The 13237-nt window shown below is 50.0% G+C and overlaps 1 pseudogene; it reads right to left on the reverse strand.

Moving 5' to 3' along the window:
- The window catches only part of LOC105537331, a 36520-nt pseudogene extending 23596 nt beyond the window's left edge, over positions 1-12924 (reverse strand).
- Between the last annotated feature and the right edge of the window lie 313 nt (positions 12925-13237).

Consider the following 13237-nt stretch of genomic DNA (forward strand, 5'->3'; position numbering starts at 1 on the left):
CCACCCCCAACACCCCTAAGTCTGTTTCCAGGTTGAGGGTGAGACGGGCTTGAAAATTTGCCTGAGGCTATCTGCCTCCAAGCTGCAAAAGAAAGGGGCTTTAGTTCTTCCCCTGCTTGTGGAGTCTGCATGCCCGATTCGCACCCTCCTCTGAGTTCTGGCCAGGAGGCTTCTTGCCTGGTTCAAAATGTTACAAAGTTTAGCTAGAGAATTCCTTCTCCCTGTGAAGTTTTACCCACTGCTCCTCTGATCACCATGCTGACGGACTCCTATGGTGTCAAGCAGGAATGGGTTTCTTGGAGACCCAGCGAGCTCCCAGGACCTTTCTGCTGGTTCCTGTAACCCCTGCAGGGACAGTCCACCCCTTCAGAGGCTCTGTGGGTCCTCTTGGTATTGATGGTTTGTTCTTACCATTGACCTGGGGCTAAAATTTACAATGCAAGCTTTCGCATGTTGCTCTGTCCAGAGCTGCAATCTAGTCCTGCCTCCTGTCGGCCATGATCCCCTGAGTCCCCTTATATTTTACTATTCAATTCTAGTTTATGAAAACCACTTTTCTTTCCTCAAGACTTAGCATAAATGCCCTCAAAACCTCATTAAAGAACATGTTTGATAATTCACAAAACACACTCTTTTGCAGTATGTGGTAAACATTTAGAGAATGTGTGGCATGAATTAGAGTGTATGATCTGCTTACCCCATGGGGAGAGAAAAAAAAAGTTAGAATTCTTACCTATGCTATTTTATCTATTTTCATTATTTCTTTATGGGATATGACTTATACAAAGTATATATATTAAAATATATAATATATGCATATATACACACACATATATATGTATTTACTGTATGTGAATCAGTTTCCTAATATAATGCACTTACATGCATGTATCTAGGACAATAACAAGAGAGAGTAACTGCAAAATTATTCAGTGAAATTGTCTGTCTATAAAGGGTTCTGATATAGAGATATCTTGCTTAAGATATGGAGAATTATCTTCACCATTAGAGAATTTAGTATTTTCCCAAGGCATGAGAAAGTATTCTTGTATAAAGACTCAAGAAAAGGACTGCCATGAAATTATTTTAATGCAAATTCATTGATGTCATAAAGTAGAGAAAGGTAGTCTGTGTCCTGTAACACTGAGAGCTGGATTTTGCAATTTCCTCCTGAGATGAAAAAAAAAAAAAAAAGTTTACATACTTCTCAGTGATAGAAAGAAAACTTGAAAAGAGCCAGAATTATTTTAAGGAGATGTAGCTAAATAGCCTGGTGGTAAGGGAAATAATGCCATAATGCCTATGTCTCACCCATAGGGTCTAGGGATGTATCGTGGTATGTGACAAAGCAGAATTAAGACTGCAGGTGAAATAAAGGTGGATGATCAGCTGACTCGAAAATAAGAATATTTGGCCTAATGTAATTACAAGGGTCCTCAAATGTAAAAGAGAAACCAAGAAGGGAAACAATCTGAGTGCTGTGATGTGAGGGAGTCTGTTTTTTTTTTTTTTTTTTTTAAATTTTTTTTCCATTTAGTGACTTTCTTCTTTAAAATAAAATTTACTTTAGTTCAGATATACAAACACTCATAAGATATTTTTATGTGGCTATCATTCTTCTGGTTGATAAATATTAGGCAAGAGACTCTAGAACTACAAAAAGTGTTTTCTAAACAGTGAGCCCCAGTACTATAGTAGTATAGATAAGATAATGGGCATTCTACACGGGTGATTTTGTATGTGCTCTGTGTGTGTGTGTGTGTGTGTGTGTGTGTGTGTATTTATATATACATGTATAATTTGGTGTACAATATAATGTGACTGTGTTTTTTAAAATTTATGATAGAATTAGTCAAGGAAACATTTTGAGTGTTTAACATCTTGTAAACTAAAAATTAAAAAAATTAAAAAACGTAATAAATCAAGAAAACATTGAATGGAATAAAAAAAGATGTCATTTGTGATCATTTTGACCATATAGTAAATAATATTTATGATGTAAAGTCTATTTTTCAGATATATATCTTTCTCTAGTTTTCCCTTCTCTTTTTTAGTATGCAGTACTAGTTTATTTCTGCATCAATATTTATATTTATTAATCTCTTTTTAAACACTATGCATGTCTGAATTAAAAGACTTTTACCTTTTTCACTATAGATTTGTTCTGCTTAATCTCCCAGTGCACTATTTTTCTCAGCAGCTCTTAAAAAGTTGATGGTTAACCCATAGGATGTATATTCAGATTCTATACTTTATTTTTCAGCATTCAATTTATCATCGGCTCTTTTTATATATGCTCTTCAACTTTAAAGTTTTTTTGCTCTTTCAACATTATTTTGGTTTTATATTTTCCCACTGTATTGACTTGAACATTTCTGACAATTTCAATATCAGAAATTTATGTGTAATCTAATTTATTTGGTAGCTTAAATTCTGTAGCTTGCTTTCTTGTATGCCCGTCTACCTGACCCATGAAATGCAGGAGACTGTACCCCAGAAGTAGCAGATTCACTGCTGCATTGACTAAGCAAGTCTGGGACACACATGTAGCTAAGCTGCGAGTTCTGCGCCAGGAGTCCCAACACCCACTCCCCGAGGAAGACAAAGATTTGGAGGTTCTCACATCAGAGAGATCTAGTATTGTAGATATTTTCAATCTGTATGTTTATGTATTTATACACCAGGTAGACAGGCTGCGTCCCCTTCACCGCAAGGTGTGCACACGCACAGTTGTCTCCGCCTCCAGTTAGGTCCTGCCCTCTTCCACCTGAAAAAGACCTCACACCCCAGGGGTCAGCTCCGTGGTTCCTTCTTGGTGAAGCCTCCCTGACATCGCCTCCCGCACTGATACCACCCTCTGAGCCCCAGCACAGTCCCAGCTGAAGCCGCACGCTGTGCAACAGGGGCCTGAGGTCGACCTAGCTATGCACACACCAGGGGCTGCCCTTAGTCCCACCCTCTGCCCTAATGCTCCCGCCTCCCAGCCCCACAGTCCCCAGGAGGAGCCAGTCCCCTAGTCCAGGGAGCCAGGGTGGGCACCGCCTGGGGACTGGACGTGGGAAGCTGGCCCACCGGGTCGCCCATAGCAGGAACCACCAGAGCGCGGACAGGGAAACTGATACCGCAGCGACGGGTGGGCAGCGATCTCCCCGGAGACCCACGCAGCGGGTCAGGCGCCAGCTGCCGCCAGGTCTGCGCGCGGGGCCGGGCAGGCAAGAAAAGCGCTGGGGGCACCAGGCAGGTTCGCATCTCGAGCGGTCCCTGTGGCGGCCACACGAGGGCGCAGCTTCCCTCTTTTATGGCCCCTGTCCCAGAAGGGCTGCGCAGCCACCAGGGAGAGACCGGAGGGACCGCGGTGGGGAGAGGCGGCGGCGCCAGGCGGCGACCTGTCAGAGGGCGGAGAAGTCGCAAGCAGGAGCCTGGACCGCAGCTTCTTCCCCTGTGCCGCCCTCCCGGCCCAGGTGGCCGGTCTCCCTCCCCGGGGAGCAACGCCCTCCTCCGCTGGAGCCTGCCTGAGCCAGACATGGGGGTCGCAGGCCAGTACCACAGCCTGGGGATGCTGCGACCTCTGCCCCGGGGAGCGCGCGGAATGCCAGGCGGGGCGGCTGTCGCAAGCCGTGGGGTCACAGCCCTGCTGGAGGGCAAGGTCTGGCAGGGCGCCGGGGTCCTGGCAGAGGCCGCGGCGAGGGCAGGAGCGGGTGCGCGGGCAGCTGTACACTCGCGACCAGGCTCCAGGACCCCGCGGGGGCGCCCGCTGGTGGCAGCCAGCTCCGGAGCTGTGGGAGGGCGGTGCCCCGTCCCCAGCCAGGCTGCAGCGCAAAGCTGCTTCCCCACATGGAGGGGCGGGTGTGGCCCAGCAGCCCGAGTGCCTTACTAGTGAAAAAGCTGGAGTTGCAGCTGCCCCGAGGTGGTGGGGAGGTGGGGGGCCTAAGGGGCTCTGCCTGGACCTTCTAGGTGTCCTCCTGGGACCTAGCATTCCTCACCTGTCCTAGTGGACTGATGGGCTGCTATGGCAGGGTTGTTTGGAGGATTAGGCCAGATAGTCCCAGTGAAGCCCCATTAGCACCCCTGTCCTCTGGATTTTTAAAAAATTTTTCTGGCTTTCTCAGGAAACTGCGGAATGTACTGAAGTGGGAAGGCTGGACCCTCTCCCTTGGCATCGGGATTCCTTCTAGGTGCCCCCTCTTTTTAGGCTATTTGCAAGCACACACCTGGCAACATGTGCTCTACCCAAGAGCACTTCACAGATCTTCCTGTGAGTCTAAAACCAGAATGTTTTGTTTCCTGACCCCAGCCCTCATATCACCCCAAACTCAAGTCTTTTGGTAGAGCTGGCTTTAGACTCAAGTCTCAGTTTAATGCTTGTTCTCTAAGGTCTGCCCAGGGCTCTTATGATGGGGCATCGTTCCACCCTGTACCTTCCCCAATGCACTGGGAGCCTCAGTTGCAGGGACTTGGAACTGGGAGCCCTCCCCGACAGGGTGGCCTGGCTGTGAACTGGTGGACCTCCGTCCCAGGGTGAGATACCCCAAGCAGGAACTCTCAGCCTCGCTTTTGTACACTCCAGCCATTTAACTTGGTGTGGTGGCCTCCCTGGGTCCCCAGGTCTGTGGGGCAGGATTTCTCCTTTGTGTCACAGTGGAGGACACTTAGGCATAGGGCCGGTGAATGACAAAGTCAGGGACATGCTCTGACTGTGAAATGACCCCTAGGCCCTGCAGGTCCCTCCAGGACACAGCATCCCTTGGGCATCAGTGGGCTGTTGGCTTGGGTACCCCAAGCTCGACACCATGTGGTGATGATGCTGGGGAATGTGGGGGCAGGGATATTCGTTCCCCACATCGGCAGAGCAGGAGTTTCGTTCTCTGATGTGTGTAGACACCACTACATGTGTGGGTGCGGGTGGGGCCCCCATTTTGTTGATTAAGAAAGAGTCCTTCCTGAGGTTTCTGGGGAAGTGAGGGGCACTATGTGTTCCTGGCAGCTGGTTAGGTGTGTGGAGGGGCTCAGCTGGCCTCTGTCCTGTTGTCACCTTTTCAGGGCCAGCTAGACCCTGAGCTCTTAGTGCCAGTCATACCCGGTTTCATGCTGCCCTTCACTTGGCATCCCCCTGCCGGACTCCCCCAGCTCAGTCCCTGCCGTGCTTTCTCAGGCCTCTGTGGGCCCTGGATGGGCTTGCAGGAGATAGCAACTCTGCTGCCTGCCTCTGCCTGAAGTTCGGGGTCCCTGTGCAGGGTGGTTGAGCAGGTCAGGGATCAGTTTTCGACTGAGTGTGGTACCCTTCTCCACTCCCCACCTCACACTGCTGGAACCACTGTGCACGGCTGGCCTGGGGGCTTAACTGCATCCCCCAGTCTCCTGCTGGACCAGATTGAAAAAGAATACTTGTGCACATGGCTTGAGCTGTTGTCAGGGCTCAGTCCAAATCAGAACTAACCAGCTGTTTCCCTGGGGCCAGGGTCCAGGCCTGAGGCTGCCATGACCAACTCATTCTCTGCCTCCTTGGCCATTAGCGGGTAGTGGTTGGTAGTCTTCAGAAGACAGGATGGCCAGGACTGGAGAGCTGGGGGTTAGATCAGGAGATCTCCTGACCATGGGGTCCACAGGGGCTGTCCCTGAGCTGTGGGTCCCTATGGGTTGCAGGCATGTGTGGATGCTTTAGGAGATGAGGATGAGTCCTTCTGGCTGGCAGGATCTTGGTGGGCACTGGGCATGTGGGGCCAGGTTAGGTGGGATGGGCAGAATTGGGCCTGGCTGGGGAGTGTGATTGGTGTGGCCAGTGTGCAGCTGGGCCCTCACATCTAGGCTGCACATTTTCAGAATGACAAGCGGTGGGTCAACCATCCCAGCTGGGTATGGGGAAGCAGGCCTACCCAGTGAGGCCCCCACCCTTGTACTGGCCCCAGGCCCAGACTGCCTGCCTGCACTGGGCATTGTCAAGCCTTGGCAGGGAAGCCTGGGTGTGATAATCAGATGTTGTGTCTCTGGGTCTTAGGCCTTGGTGGCCTCTAAGGAGATGGGCAAGCATTGGGCAGGGGGAGTGGCCTGGGGGCCACCTGTGTGCATCTGCCCCTGGATGTGTGCCCCCACACTGGCTTCTCAGTCCTCAGGATGACATGACCAGGGCTCCTCACCTGCTCTGTGACTCTGGCTCTGACCTCTTTGCCTAATGACTGACAGACTCTCCCCTGAGTTTGTGGGTACTTTATGTGGGTCTTTATTTGTGAGTTGGGGGTCCCAACCTTCCTGTAGGTAGGGGCCCACCACCAACTACCTTTGGCCTTCTCACTCCACTGGCCTGTGAGACCCAACTGGCCAGACCTGTTGTCCTATTTGTATTTTGCTCTTTTTCTCCTGGGGTCAGTCTCCAATGTGAGGGGATTAGGCTTGCCCATCCTGACATCCACTCATCTGAGCTCCATCTCAGCCAGAGGTCAGGCAAGTGCAGCCTGTTCCTGCCTGCTTTTGTGCCACTGGTGAGCTAAGAGTGGATTTTACATTTCCAAATATTCAAACAAATCAAAACAAATATGCTTCGTGACACTGTGAAATTTGAATGTTGCTCTTTCATGAATAAAGCTCTACAGGAGTCCAGCCTTGCCTGTTATTTACAGGTGGTCTGGAGAAGGCTGCTGTCTGCCTACAATGGCACAGTTAAGTCCTTGGCACAGAAAATGGTTGCCAAAGCTGATAATATTGACCCCTGGCTCTTTAGAGGAATAATTTCCAGCCTGGGGTTTGAGAGTTGTCTGGCAGGACCCCAGGCTCTGGGTCAGATCCTTCCTCAGTCACAGCTGCTGTGGCTTCCATTCGTGTGCCTGTAGAGAGGGAGTGACATGGTGCCTCTCAAGGGGATGCTGAGGCCTTGTGTGCCGGGTTTCAGTGTGTGTGCTTCACAGTTACTCATCTCACCCGCTGAGGTCCCGGGTCTGAGGCAGGCCTGCCTGCAGGAAAAACTGGTCCTCAGCAGTGGGAACCCTGGAAATGAGCTGCCACCCACCTGGAAGGGGTCCCATGGAGCTCACTGTCTGGGTCAAGGGTGGTGCAGAGCTGGCATTCTGGACTGCATCCTGCTGAGCCCCAACTACTGCAGGCACTGACTTCCTCCCATGAAGAAATCAGAGACAACAGCTGCAGCACCTCGCCCAGGGAATGCTGTGTTCCTTACATGGGCATGTGACAGAGAGTGCCTGCTGGGTCCACATCAGGCTGTGGGGAGGGGGCCTTGGTGGCTAAGTTCACTGAGTGACTGCCTGGAGTGGCCAAGGGGTCTCAGGAGGTGTGGCTGCAGCACCCTCTCTGTGAGGGTCTCTCTGATAATTGGTAGAGAGGAGGGAACCCCCAGGAGTTGCTGCCTGAATGAGGGGCTCCAATCCCACCAGTGAGGGCCAGCCGAGGCCCTCCTGGGAATAGTCAAAGGCTGAGCCCCAGGACAGAAGGACGCTGCCCTCAGCTGAGTAGCAGCAGGCACCTGGACGTGGGCCATCAAGGGGCCACAACGCACACGCACCATCTCCTGCATTTCAGGAGGTGAAGGAGATGGGAAGCTAAGGCTGAAGACACAGGTGAGAACAGACTCCAGGCACGTAGGGCTGGTCTGGGGTGGGACCTGATTCCCACCCACCAAACCCTGCCCCCTACAGGCAGCTGAGGGACAAAGGACTTGGGGACAACTTCCCTACGGTCACACTGATGGTCAGGGTTCCCTTAGGGTAGAGGAGGGACTGGGCCACTGACATGGCTCTGAATGCCTGACCCACAGATCTCACTGTCTGGCTCAGCTGGCTCTAGGTATCAGGTTGGAGGTAGGAGGGAGCACCCATGCTGCAGATGGGGAGACTAAGGCACATAACTCTAAGAGTTTTCAGGATGGCAGTGCTCCGGTATAGAGGGGGACAGCAGCCTAGCCCGGCCGCAGGTGAGCAGCTCAGGGGTCTCTGATCCGAGCCCCACAGCCCCGGGTGGCAGTGACACGTGGGATCGGGCAGGTGTGGCTGGGCCAGGCTCTTCTGGCAGCCTGGCGCCAGTGCTGGTGTGTCTGGAATTGGTGGGTTCTTGGTCTCGCTGACTTCAAGAACGAAGCTGCACACCCTCATGGTGAGTGTTACAGTTCTTAAAGATGGTGTGTCCGGAGTTTGTTCTTTCAGATATTCAGATGTGTCCGGAGTTTCTTCCTTCTGGTGGGTTCGTGGTTTTGCTGGCTTCGGGTGTGAAGCTGCAGACCTTCATGGTGAGTGTTACAGCTCATAAAGGCGGTGTGGACCCAAAGAATGACCAGCAGCAAGATTTATTGCAAAGAGTGAAAGAACCAAGCTTCCACAATGTGGAAGTGAGCCCTAAGGGTTGCTGGTGCTGGCTGGGGCAGCCTGCTTTTATTCCCTTATTTGACCCCACCCACATCCTGCTGATTGGTCCATTTTACAGAGAGCTGATTGGCCCATTTTACAGAGAGCTGATTGGTCCGTTTTGACAGGGTGCTGATTGGTGCATTTATAAACCTTGAGCTAGACACAGAGTGCTGATTGGTAAATTTACAATGCTTTAGCTAGACACAAAAGTTCTCCAAGTCCCCACCTGACTCAGGAGCCCAGCTGGCTTCACCTAGTGTATCCTGCACCAGGGCTGCAGGCAGAGCTGCCTGCCAGTCCCACGCCATGCGCCCACACTCCTCTGCTCTTGGGTGGCCTATGGGACCGGGTGCTGCAGAGCAGGGGGCGGTGCCCGTCAGGGAGGCTCTGGTGCATGGGAGTCCACTGGTGGGGGGCCTTGGGCATGGCGGACTGTGGGTCCTGAGCACTACACCACTGGGAGGTGGTTGAGGTGGCGAGAATTTGAGCATACTGTGGGTGGGCTGGCAGTGCTGGGGAACCCAGTGCACCCTTTACAGATGCTCGCCCAGGTGCGCTTAGTCCCTCACTGCCTGGGGCAGCAGTGCTGGCCAGTTGCTCAGAGTGTGGGCTTGCCGAACCCTCCCTCACCCCCGAACTTGGGTTGGACCACGAGCGCCACACACAGCCCCAGTTCTCACCAAGGACTCTCCCTCCACGCCTCCTTGCAAGTAGAGGGAGCCAGCTCTGGCCTCAGCCAGCCCAGAGAGGGGCTCCCACAGTGCAGTGGCAGGCTGAAGGGCTCCTCAAGCTTGCTGAGGCTGAGGTGCTGAGACAGAATGAGGGCTGCTAGCACGGTTGTCACCTCTCACTGGTGTTTATGGCCATAACACACTGAATGCACCCAATCTCCTATGATCTCGAAAGCTAAGCAGGGTCAGAGCTGGTTAGTACTTGGTATGGGATTCCACCTATGAATACCAGGTGCTGTAGGCTTTTGGCTTCCTGCTCCCTCCCTCTTTCCCCCTTTTGTTGTCTTGCTTCCCAACTGCCCCTTGACTCTACTCTCCCTTTTTCACCCGCCTGCACCCCGGCCACAGCCCGGGACCTCTTCACGGGGGTTTGCCACTGCAGCATTGCCAGGCAGCAGCATCCCACCTCTTCCACCTTGTGGCAGCCCCACCAAAATCTGGGCTCCAGCCAGGATGGGACACACCCGTACCCAACCTCAAAGGGGCGGGTGCAGGTTGCCTGCTGTCCCAGGTGTCTTCCCGCTCTTGAAAGGCCTAGGCAATTCTATTCACTCATCCAGTCCAAAGCTCGGGGAAGGGCCAGGCAGGGACAGCGGGTCCTACAGATGCCAGTCAAGACCTCCACTCCAGAATGCATGGGCTGCTTTCCCTGGGGGAAGGACATTGCCTTTGCCAACAACGAGGAAAGCTGTCCCTGTGCACCTGGATTACCATTGCTACCAGCTTCATGTAAACTCTAGTCTGGAGGACACAAGAGAGACCCAGGCCTCAGGACCCATGGGCATGCTGGTGCTATGGCTCCTGCCAGATGGATGGGCACACTCTACAAATCTCAGGGTCCACCACACCAAGAGGACAGGGAGGAGCCAACAAATTAATGACCTTACAAAACACACCCCCAAAGCAACCAACCAATTCAGGAAAAAACACTTCTCAGGGGTCCATTTGTCCTCCTGCATGGGCGGCCCTGCCACCCTGTTCTGTCCCGGCTCAAGCACCCTCCACCCTATCTTGGCCTTCTCAAAAGGGACCTTTCTACCAGAGCAGAGCACTTTCTTTCCAAGTCTCTATTGTTCTTGCTCTCTTTCTTACCCTCTGTTTTTCTCTTCTTCCCCCTCCACCTCATGCTCTGTCTGTGGCCTTCTCTCTGTCTCTCTTCTTCTGCTTTATTAAGCCTGCTTTTGTGACTGTTGATTAAATTTTTAATACAGTTATTGTGTTCTTTAGATTCACAATTTTTGTTGGGTTTTATTGATATCTCATTTTCCTCATGCATCACTTGTTCTAATATTCTTTAATTGTCTATGTTCTGTTTTTGTTTATTAAGCAGTTTTTTGAAAATTACTTTTTATTGAAAACTACACTGAACACTAAATGTCCACTTTTACAATAAACAAATACAATAACTGTAATTCACACTAAGACAAAACATGCTTCTGATAGCCATTATTTTTCTGTTTGAGACAATTTTAAAGTTTGTATTTTTTGGTCACAAAAATAGGAATGTACCTATACAAAAGCTCAAAATAGGGCATTTTTTTAAAACAAAAAGGCAATGCTTCACAAAAGACCATGAATGGAACATGTACCTAGTTGATACAAATCTAATAGAATTTGTTAAAGTCAATCACATCTGATACATCTGAAGTGTGCTTGTATAAATTATAATGTGAAGAAAACAATACTTTATCAGTGTCTAAAAAAGTTGGTTTGGTCGTAGACAATCTGACAAGTTATCATTAAAAGTGTTTCCTGCAACATAAGGAAATGCAACATCATTCTTTTTGAACCCTTTTAGCTAAAGACTTTCCACTCAATAGAATAGCAGAGGATCTGAAACTGAGAAAATAGATTTGAATACAAAGAGCTTGTGAAACTTAATACTTTCTGTTTGTTTGTTTTGGCATCATGAGAGGATTTTTCTGAACTTACAACCAACTTACCCACTCAGTATGCAATTCAGATGTGACAGACGTTTCTCTGTACAGGAGCCTGTACTGTCTTCAATCCTATGAGTGTAGGTGTGTACCACAGGCAAACAGTTTTCTCCCCATTTTGTAGTAATGTGATCTTTCTATTAGCAAAAAGAGGTAACCAGCCCCTGTACACTGAAGGGACTCAAGTCACAAGATGGGGATTTCCTGTTATTTTTTTTAAATTTTGATGTTTGAACTCTCGGTGCAACATTCTAGAGTAGGGTGTTCAAGACCGGCTGTGCCCAAAGGACTAATGAAGGAAAAAGCTCTATTTATTCTTTGTGATTTTATGCACATATGAAAAACTTAACACACAATAACAACAGTTGGTCATTAATAAGTCACATCCTAGTTTTTCAGCTCTTTGGTAAGCAGATGACATCTTCAGTTTTCTAGCTCTTGTAGATTTAACACTACAACATCAATGATGCATATGTTCAGAATCAGTTACAAAGACCGTCAGATTATTTTTCTTAGTTCATCTATTTTTCACCGTCTCTTGGTCTCAAGTGTATCTGAATGATTACCTTCCTGCGTTCTCTGGTATTTTTCGTTGAGGTGCTCTTGATTGTCTCCGTGTTTTGTTGGTTCGTTGGGAAAGGGAACATGGGAAGGATGTGCCACTGTAGGAAGGTTGTAGGTCACTGAGATGCTTCCAGGGATTACCCCTTCTATGGGTGCAGGAAATCCTCCTGGACCCATGCCCATGATGCCTGGTGGATATCTGTATGTTGCACCATTGAGCTCAGGATGAATTTCTTGCTGGTCTATGAGTGGCCAAGGTGCTGTTGTGACAAAGAATTCCTTGTTCACACAGTTTCTTAAGCTTTCTGGGATGCCACCTGTGATGGCTCGGCAGATCTCAGTGGCAGCTGCCTCCCTCATCTCCAGCAATTCTGCTTGCTGTTCCAGGCAGTGTGAGGAGTGCAGATGAGATTTGGTGCATCTTTCAATGGAGCCTGAGCAAAGCTAAAGGGCTCCAACTCGTACACATCCCTTGTGTCCTGACCTCCTTGATGGCCTGTACTAAGGCTTTCTCCTCCACCAGGCCACCATGGGCTGCATTCACAAGGAATGCTCCCTGCCTCATCTGCTTTATGGTAAAGTCATTGATGAGGTGGTGGTTATGTTCGTTGAGATTGAAGTGCAAGGAGACTCAGTTGCTCTGATGCAGCAAATCCACAGGGTGTAGACCCTCTGCATGCCCAGGGACCACTGGATCCTATCCTGCAAGTAGGGTTCAAAAAATAGAACGCTGAATCCGAAGGCCTTGACTTGAACTGCAACAGCCTTCCCTGTGTGACTGAAGCTGTATGAGGTCCAGCATCTCCCCATGGAGGTGGGCTACTCCTGAGACCAACTCACAGATCTGCTCCATGCTCTCAACTCACGTGACTTCCCGCAGTACCTGGTACAGCCACACGTTTCTCTGGTACAGATTGAGTAGGTCCAGATAGTGGAGTCAGCTGTCTCTTCCACCTCTGCAGACGGTATGTTGCACAAAGCAATTCCGAGCTCGCTGGCAGCATTGATGTCCACGTTGTCATAACCACTGTCTATCCTCACAATCACTCTCAGGGTCTTGAACTTTTCCAGGTCCTCCCTGGTGAGAGTGATGGTGTGGTACATCATGGCACTCATGACTTCATTTGGAACCTTCATGTGGATCTCCTGCATGGACTGTTCATCACAGAAAGCCACAGTGGCCAGGTCCTTCAGAATGGGCATCTCCACAGAGCAGTTGCGGCTGTTCAGCAGTGCCACCAGGGGGCGGGGGTGCAGGGGCTCATTGATAATCTGGGGGTTGATTCCTTCATAAATTCTGTCCAATCACTTTGTCTTGACTTTGTGCTAATCTACAAAGGCCATGTTTTATGGAACTTTTCAACCCTCATATCAAAAGGCCTTTAATAACTTAGGGGAACTCACAGGATTCTGCGTGCATGATGCTATGAACCCAGTATAAATCTGTCCACAAACTCTATAGTTCACACAATAGGCTGTCCGTCTTTTTAAAGGAATACAGCTTCATTGGTTCAAAACCATTTAAGGTGATGAAACCCATTTGCTTGCAACTCAGCCACCATTGCTCAGTCAATAAACAAAACTCACTATGACCCTAGGTCTGGAGTGTCCAGAGTCCACTACCACTGGAGGTGGAGGTGGCTCCTGCCTGGTGAAG

The sequence above is a fragment of the Mandrillus leucophaeus genome, unplaced genomic scaffold (genome assembly GCF_000951045.1).
Source record: "Mandrillus leucophaeus isolate KB7577 unplaced genomic scaffold, Mleu.le_1.0 Scaffold1707, whole genome shotgun sequence".
NCBI classification, from domain to species: domain Eukaryota; kingdom Metazoa; phylum Chordata; class Mammalia; order Primates; family Cercopithecidae; genus Mandrillus; species Mandrillus leucophaeus.